Source organism: Miscanthus floridulus, chromosome 10 (assembly GCF_019320115.1).
Source record: "Miscanthus floridulus cultivar M001 chromosome 10, ASM1932011v1, whole genome shotgun sequence".
In the NCBI taxonomy this organism is placed as follows: Eukaryota; Viridiplantae; Streptophyta; class Magnoliopsida; order Poales; family Poaceae; genus Miscanthus; species Miscanthus floridulus.
The window spans coordinates 86,779,433-86,787,092 of NC_089589.1; the positions used below are offsets into that span (position 1 = coordinate 86,779,433).

General features: G+C 48.0%; 1 pseudogene; it reads right to left on the reverse strand.

Annotated features, from left to right (window-relative positions):
* Positions 1-3,930: 3,930 nt before the first annotated feature.
* On the reverse strand, positions 3,931-5,770 carry LOC136485017 (anthocyanidin 5,3-O-glucosyltransferase-like; annotated as a pseudogene).
* Between the last annotated feature and the right edge of the window lie 1,890 nt (positions 5,771-7,660).

The following is a 7,660-nucleotide window of genomic DNA, read 5'->3' on the forward strand; positions in this document are numbered from 1 at the left end:
AGACGTCTTCCTGCCCTGCCCCGCTAGTTAGTGTATTTTGTTCATATAGTTTTGTATTATTTGTAGGGTTGCCATAATTATTTTGAAATGCGCAGTTTTAATAAGACATGAACTTGTAGGAATTTTTGTGATAAAATGATGATAGTGCTAGCTTTGGAAATTTTGCAGTAGTTTCATAGTTTTGTTATGTGCTCTCTGTTATTTTTGTAGCTCTAGAATAATTAGTTTGCTAAGGTAACTAATGAGCCCTAGTTTATATATATAGTAAATAAAAGCAAACAGACAAACACCTAGGGATTTTATAACTAAAACATTGGGGGGAATTAGCGCCTAGTTCGACAACGTGGATACATGACTTAGTATGTTAGTCCTGGGAGCTAGCCCGTTAGCTTGCGAGACGTAATCGTATTTTAGAGTTGCGGTTGCTGTTGATTATTTACGTCCTTGCGTTGCATCCACGTGTTTCATGATAGGAGCGATGTTGGATGTCGGAGTTGTCTCGAGTAGCAGAAGCAGATGGTGACTTGATGATCATGCCACCATGATGAAAAGCTAACTTGGTTATATTTTACCCAGGCAAGCCCCGGTGCATAACCCCTATTATTCTGCACTTTATTTTATGCTTGTGCATTAAGTTTAAGGAGTTGAATGAAACCCACTTGCATATATATGTCCTTGTCCTATGAGTCTTACTAGTATGACAGGATCACGTAGATTGCTATGCTATAGGACTTCGGTAGAAGTCGAGTGGTTGCTTGTCACTCGCGAGAGATAGGAAATATATTATTGTTACTATTATCATGTTACTATCACATAAAATATATCTGGATAATAAATAGAGACCTGGCGAGACTATGCTTAGGATTTGGATTACATTTGGTTAGGCAACCGAGCGAGGCTCTGGTAGCATTTGTCCCGCCTGTGTCGGTTAAGGGCCGTTCGTTGCTGTGGATGGTAGTTAGGTCACAGAATCATGAGCACATACTTGCTTATGAGAGCGGGAAGACTTGTTACTTTCTTGTCATGGGTTCCGGCTCTTTTCGGATCGATTGATTGGAGGCGGGGATGGTGGAGGTCTAAGCACCGCACTGAGTCTGGGACTCAGCAGCGGGGGCTTGGAGTCCAAGTTTGGACGGGGACCTGGACCCCATGACAGGAGAGTGGTAGGTTGGTCTTGCTTATGCCTAGGGTACAAGTGGGGCGAGTGTATTGGGGTACCCAGCTGGGATACATTGGTTCGTGAATCACCGCGTGATACGGTATGGCATGACTATGATCTAGAACCATAGTAAGAACTAAAACAAGGAAGATGATAAAATGGTTCTGATCGCTTACCACTTGCTTGAAAGGAGCTTAGGTGCTTACATAGAATGGTTAGTGAATGAACCAATATTGACTGCTAAAAAAAGTTTGAATATAAGGATGCACGTTTAGTAATTCTCCTACAGATGTAATAAACCCATAAGCCGGATAGCCTTAGATATCCTTGGAGTCTTTTCTTTCCTCCTGACGGGTAAGTCTTGTGGAGTATAATTGAGTACTCAGGGTCTGTTCTACCCTGTTGCAAGTGACAGGTGGATGCTAGAGCTGACAATTGTGTGTGTAAACCTCATAGTGGGTTCAACGAGGATTTCCTTAACGTTGCGGATATAGAGTTTATTTGAAACTTCAACCCAAAATGTTTTACAATGAAAAAAATTATAACATGTTATTATGTATACAACTGATCATCATGTTAATGTTTAACTTGTCATTAAATAATTTTATTTCCGCTGAAACTCTGATAACATGGGTTATATTCTGTTGTTATAAACAATAAATATTATACTCTGATGTTGCATGAAGAGTGATGTAAGAAATGGCTAAAATATTGTAAGCTTTATTCTCCCATTTATAATTCTGTTGAAAAATGTGGATTTTCGAGTTCTCTCATGGGGTGTGCTTGACAGAACTGCCTGACGTAGCTCACCTTTGGGGTGCTTAGTGTCTAGTGGAAGACAAGCGCCTCCGTAAGTGTGTTATTTCGGGCGGTTCTGCCACACCTGGCGGCATCCTTGCCCGACGAGGTTCCTCCTAGACGAGAGCTTCGATTGTTGCTTGCTAGTTTGCTCGGAAGCTAGCCGTTCTTCGTTACACAGGCACGATTAGTTATCTTTTTGTTGTTTGCTTGTAAACCTCGCAGCTCTTCACCAGTGTCGATACTTGTTGCCCTAGCGCTTTCTTGGGCGGAACAGGTGAGAAGCCGCCAGGCCGACTCCCCGAACCAACTAGGCCGTTTTCTGCAGAGTCACGTTGTCTCGGCCCATTTTGCGACCCGCACGATCTAGCACTTGTGGTGTGTGACCGATCTTCGCGTCAACAAATACTTCAACCAAAATTAAGAATGTTTAGCTTCATTCAACAATACATATTTTTTTTAGATGAGCCACGTGTAGGCAGTGACAGCATCTAAATGTGCAAGTTAGCAGGAACACGACATGCTTTTAAGAAGGGGGGCCCTTTGCAAAGCAGGCCCTTGAACTTGGACCATTGCAGCCACTCAGCCAGGTTGATTTGCAGGGACTTGCGTCGATCCATGGAGACCGTATAGCTTCATCGGAGGAACACTAGCCATTATCCAATCACAGCACATAGCCAGGGAGATATAGTAGAACACCAGAAATTATAGACTAGACTAGAAGAACAAGCAAAGATAAAAGAGAAGAGTGTGTGTGTCCGCGGTCGGCGACAAGAATACAGAATACGAAGACATACTCGTGTATCCATTAATCCATGTACACTCCGGTTTGTACACCGTACCGCTACTCTATTCCACAACACTTGATCGAACAGAGCAAGCCGGCACTCCGTCACGAACGGGATGAGATGTTGTCAAGATCCTGGAGGAATAGATTTCAAAAAAGAAAGAAAAAAGATCCTGGAGGAATAACTACTTTCTTTAACCACCTAGGAATCCATGCCACCTCAGCCCTTATGCTATTGTTCACTTTTTTTCTCTTTTTTTCTTTTTTTCCTTTTTTTAGCTCCTCTGGGCTTCGTCCGCTGTTCTTTTTCCTTCTTCTTTTTTTGTTGCTCCTTCGGGCTTCGACCATTTTTTTTTTGTTTGGTGCTGTTCAATCTTTTCGTTCCCCTACACGCACGTAGCGGGCGGCGCGAATCAGCCTAGTCTGATAAAGTCAGCGTGAGACGAGCCCCTTCGATCGCCTTGGCTGCCGTATCTTTGGCCGCCGCCGTGAGACGAGCCCCTTCCTTGATGAAGCTATACCGCACAAAGTCAGCTATACTAGGACACAAAATAAGAGCGTGTTTAGTTGCCTAAATTTAGAAATTTGGGCTATTATAGCACTTTCGTTTTTATTTGGCAAATAGTGTTCAATCGTGGACTAATTAGGCTCAAAACGTTCGTCTCACAATTTTCAACCAAACTGTGCAATTAGTTTTTTTCGTCTACATTTAATGCTCCATGCATGTATCGCAAGATTCAATGTGATGGATACTGTAGCACTTTTTTGGATTTTGAGGTGGGAACTAAACACGCTCTAAATGAAGAAAACACCCAACTATAGAATCAAACTAATGTTACATCGTTAGTTGTGCCACAATGATCGCTTTCATTCATGCCAATACCAAATCTATACACACATGTCTAACTCTAGATTCGAATCAAAGTTAATTGTGTGAAGTAATTTTCATATTAGTTAATATATATTAAACATGAATTTCTATTTCTTCAGTATCTCAAAGATCACGGGTAACGGGTTGATAAACTGGTGCTTTTTAAAACGGGGGGCCCTTAGCAAACCGTGTAGCGGCCCTTAGCTTGGACCACTACAGTTTAAGGCCATGTTTGCAGTGACTTGGGTGGCCCGTATAGCTTCATGAAAGGAATATGGGAACATTATTCAATAAATAGCATGTGACAGCCATGGAAGAGGGAAATATGGTCGAACAGGAAAATTTACAGCAATCAAAAGATAAAAGAGAGGGGTGTGTGATCGGCCGCCAAGAAGAATACGGAATACCTAGACTCCAGTCTTATTCACGGTACCCCTACTCTCTTGCTTGCACAACACTTGATCCAGAAGACGAATTACGGTAGAAGCAGAGATGGACATGTAAATTGAAGAAAGCCGGCATTACTCATTCACGAACGGGATGAATGTTGTCAAGATCCTGAAGGAATCTGACAAAATCAGCGTGAGACGAGCCCCCTTCCTGGATCGCCTTCGCTGCCGTATCTTTGGCCGCCGCCGCCCTCTCTCTGAGCGCCCGCCCACCCTCGGATTCCATCACCCACCTCACCTTCGTCTCCACCTCATCATCCGCCACCAATTGCCGTCGTCATATCCCCGCATCTCCACCCCGAGCTTCATCTCCTGGCTCCTGCACGATGAACATCGTGTTCATCTTCTGCTCCGCGTACATGGGCCAGCACAGGAGCGGCAGCCCCGCCACGATGCCCTCCAGCGTCGAGTTCCATCCGCAGCGCGTCACGAAAGCGCCGGCCGCCCTGTGGCGCAGCACGTCCACCTGCGGCGCCCAGCACTTGACCACGAGGCCTCTGCCCTTGGTCCGCTCCAAGAACCCGTCTGGAAGGAGCACGCTGAGGTCTGGCTCTGGCAGCGTGTCGCGTCTGTCGCCGAGGCCCAGCTTTTCTGCCCGGGGCGTGCACCACCCAGAGAAACCTCTGCTCTGACCTCTCCAGGCCGACGGCGATCTCCTTCAGCAGCCTCTCGGAGAACGTGCCCTGGCTCCCGAAGCAGAGGAACACGACACTGCGGTCGGGCTGCGAGTCCAGCCAGCGGAGGCACTCGTGGTCCTTTTCCCCGCCGCCGCCGGAGACCAGTGGGCCGATGCAGTAGACCGGCGGCCAGGCACGCACAGCCCCTCCCTCAGAGCACGCACCGCCCGCGTTTCCAGCTCCACGAAGGTGTTGAGGAGGACGCCGGCATCCGCTCGAGGATGGCCTTGGTTGCTTCCGGGTCGTCGAGAACTACTCTCGGCAGATCCGACGCCTTGAACGGAGATCCCGTCGGACGCCGGCATCCGCTCGAGGATGGCCTTGGTTGCTTCCGGGTCGTCGAGAACTACTCTCGGCAGATCCGACGCCTTGAACGGAGGAGCGCCCGGCAAGGAAAGGGTGGTGTCGCCGCCAGCGGTCAAGGAAGCTGCGCTGATGTCTTGGTTGAAGGCGAGGCTGAGGAAGACGGCGAGGTCACCGGCGCACGAGGCGTAGGAGTAGTAGACGGGCAGCCTGAGGTCGGCCGCGACGTCGAGGGCATCGGGGCAGAACATGTCGATGACGAGCGCGTCGACGGCGGGCAGCGACCGGAGGAAGTCACGGAGCGGAGCGATCATGGCCTTCAGGCAGTACACCATCTCAAGGACGTAGTGCTTCCTCGTTGGAGCATCGGCGGAGCTAGAGCTGGAATCCGAGCCAGAACCAGAGGTCGCGGGCAGCGACGACGACGCCGGTAGGACGTGGAAGGAGATGGACGGGTTGGAGGCCGCGGCGCGGGCGACCACGGCGGGGAATTCGACGGCCCCGAGATCGGGGGCGGCTTCACGAGCGCCACGGTGACGGCGACGCCGTGCTGGACGAAGACCTTGGCCAGCACGATCATCGGCATCAGGTGGCCGGCGCCGCCGAGGCCAGGGTACAGAACCACGGATTTCTTCATGGCTAGCTGCGCGGCTCAGCTCGAGTTGGCTCTGGCCTTCTTGGAAGGAAGTGGACTGATGAGGACATCAACACCGATCATACATTCACGCCGTCCACGTCGACATCTGCTGGTCCTATTACCCGTGCTCGCGCTCGAACACTTAATCATCAAGTGAGTTCCTTCTTGAGCTCTTGTCCATCCTGTTTAGATCTTGGAGACACGTGCACTCTTGTTTTGATTAGGAATCAAGGAGAAGACCGAAAGGGAAAAGGACTCGCGTAGGCTGGATTCGGACTGCAGCACACCTCCAACTTGCGACGGTCACCACGGTTACATACGGAGTCGGATTGGGGTGATTCTGGACTTGTTGGAAAGCTAATAAAGTCTACTTTCATATGGATCTGACCTCATACTCATACCTGCTCATAAACGGCGTCAACAGCCCAAAAATCACCGAGAGGTCTATTCTGTCCAGGGTGCTGCGCCACCTTAAGTTAGCCCAATGGGCTTGTATCATTTAGAGTCCAGTAGGGACGCGTCCTAGGGTTGGAGCACGACCCAAACTCTCTTGTGGTCGTCCTCCACATGTCATATACCCCTTAGCCGCCACCAGGAACACTTGGGTTTTGTTTAGATCAAGTTTAGCCTTTGCTACTTGCTTATAGGCGCGCGTGCTGATCCAGCCGCCCGTCTCCTTGTCTTCGGAACCCCACTCAAAATAAGATTCAGTTTGAGGCTTTCAATTCCATCTTGTAAATTCAGTGCTTGTTTCCTTGTTCTTGCTAGTTCTTCGATTGCTTGCAGGACGGGAGCCCTAGTGGCTGGTTGTCGCGCTCCACAAGATCGTGACGGCCTTTGGAGGTGGTGTATCGGTTGCTAAGGCGCGGTCTTGGAAGGCTGTAGTCGGGCCGTGAACGTCATCTCCATCCACCAAATCGAGTGATCTCACGCCTCTCATCGAAAGATCGTCCATAAACCCTAGCGGGTTCATATCAGTTGGTAATCAGAGCAAGGTTTATCGGTGAGAGACTTATAATTCTTCGCTGTTTTTATTTTTCCTACAGTCCAAAAAAGCCAAAAAAATAGTAGATTAGTTTCCTACAATCCTATAGACCTTTGGGCCGTGGCTAGTGCTACCTAGTTAGGGCTTGCTGAGTCGTCGGTTGCATCGGTTGTGTCAAGTTGCTGGTCTTAGTTTTAGTCCTTTAGAGTTTCGAGTTCTTGTCACGTTCTATCACAACACGCGCTATCTAAAAGTCTCGCTGTTGGCCGAATCCAAGTAGGGTTTGAAGTTTGAATCGGACAAGGAATCGGCTGTTCCTCTCTGTTGGCCGAATCCAAGTAGGTTTTCAAGTTTGAGTCGGATCAAGGAATCGGGTATTCCTCGCTGTTGGCCAAGTCCGAGTAGAATTGGAAGTTCCAATCGGACGAGGAATCAGTTCACCCTGTGCTACAAATATCAAACGAAGCACGCAGCAAGTATTCATATCTAAACGAGTGGCTTACTCTAGAGAGAGAGAGAGAGAGAGTATCTTTTTTTTACTGGAATACCCCTGCCCTTTCGGAAAAAAAGTGTGTGTGCTGAGTTACTCTTTGGGAGTGTCTTGTTCATATAATCAGTTTTGAGTGCCCTTGAAAAAAAAAATAAAAAAAAATATTCAAAAAAAGAAAAAAAAGAAAAAAAAGAGAAAGAAGCAAAAGAAAAGAAGAGAAAGGGGCTGATCTTAGAGATTTTTTTTTCGTCACTTTGGGTGGTGTGTTGTGCTCTCCTTTGTGTCCAGGCTCGCGTCTCTAGCACGGTCTAGACTAGGACCAGCATAGTACCGCCGGTTGAACAATTATTCAGCTTGCTTTTTATAACTAACGTGGTGCTAGTTCGTTCCTTGTTTCAGCCCACCTATAGCTCCACATATTCTACAGCTTGACAGGTCTCGTGCTGCGGCACCGATACACTTCATCCATTGCTGCAGACTTGTTGGTAGACAACCCCTCTTGTC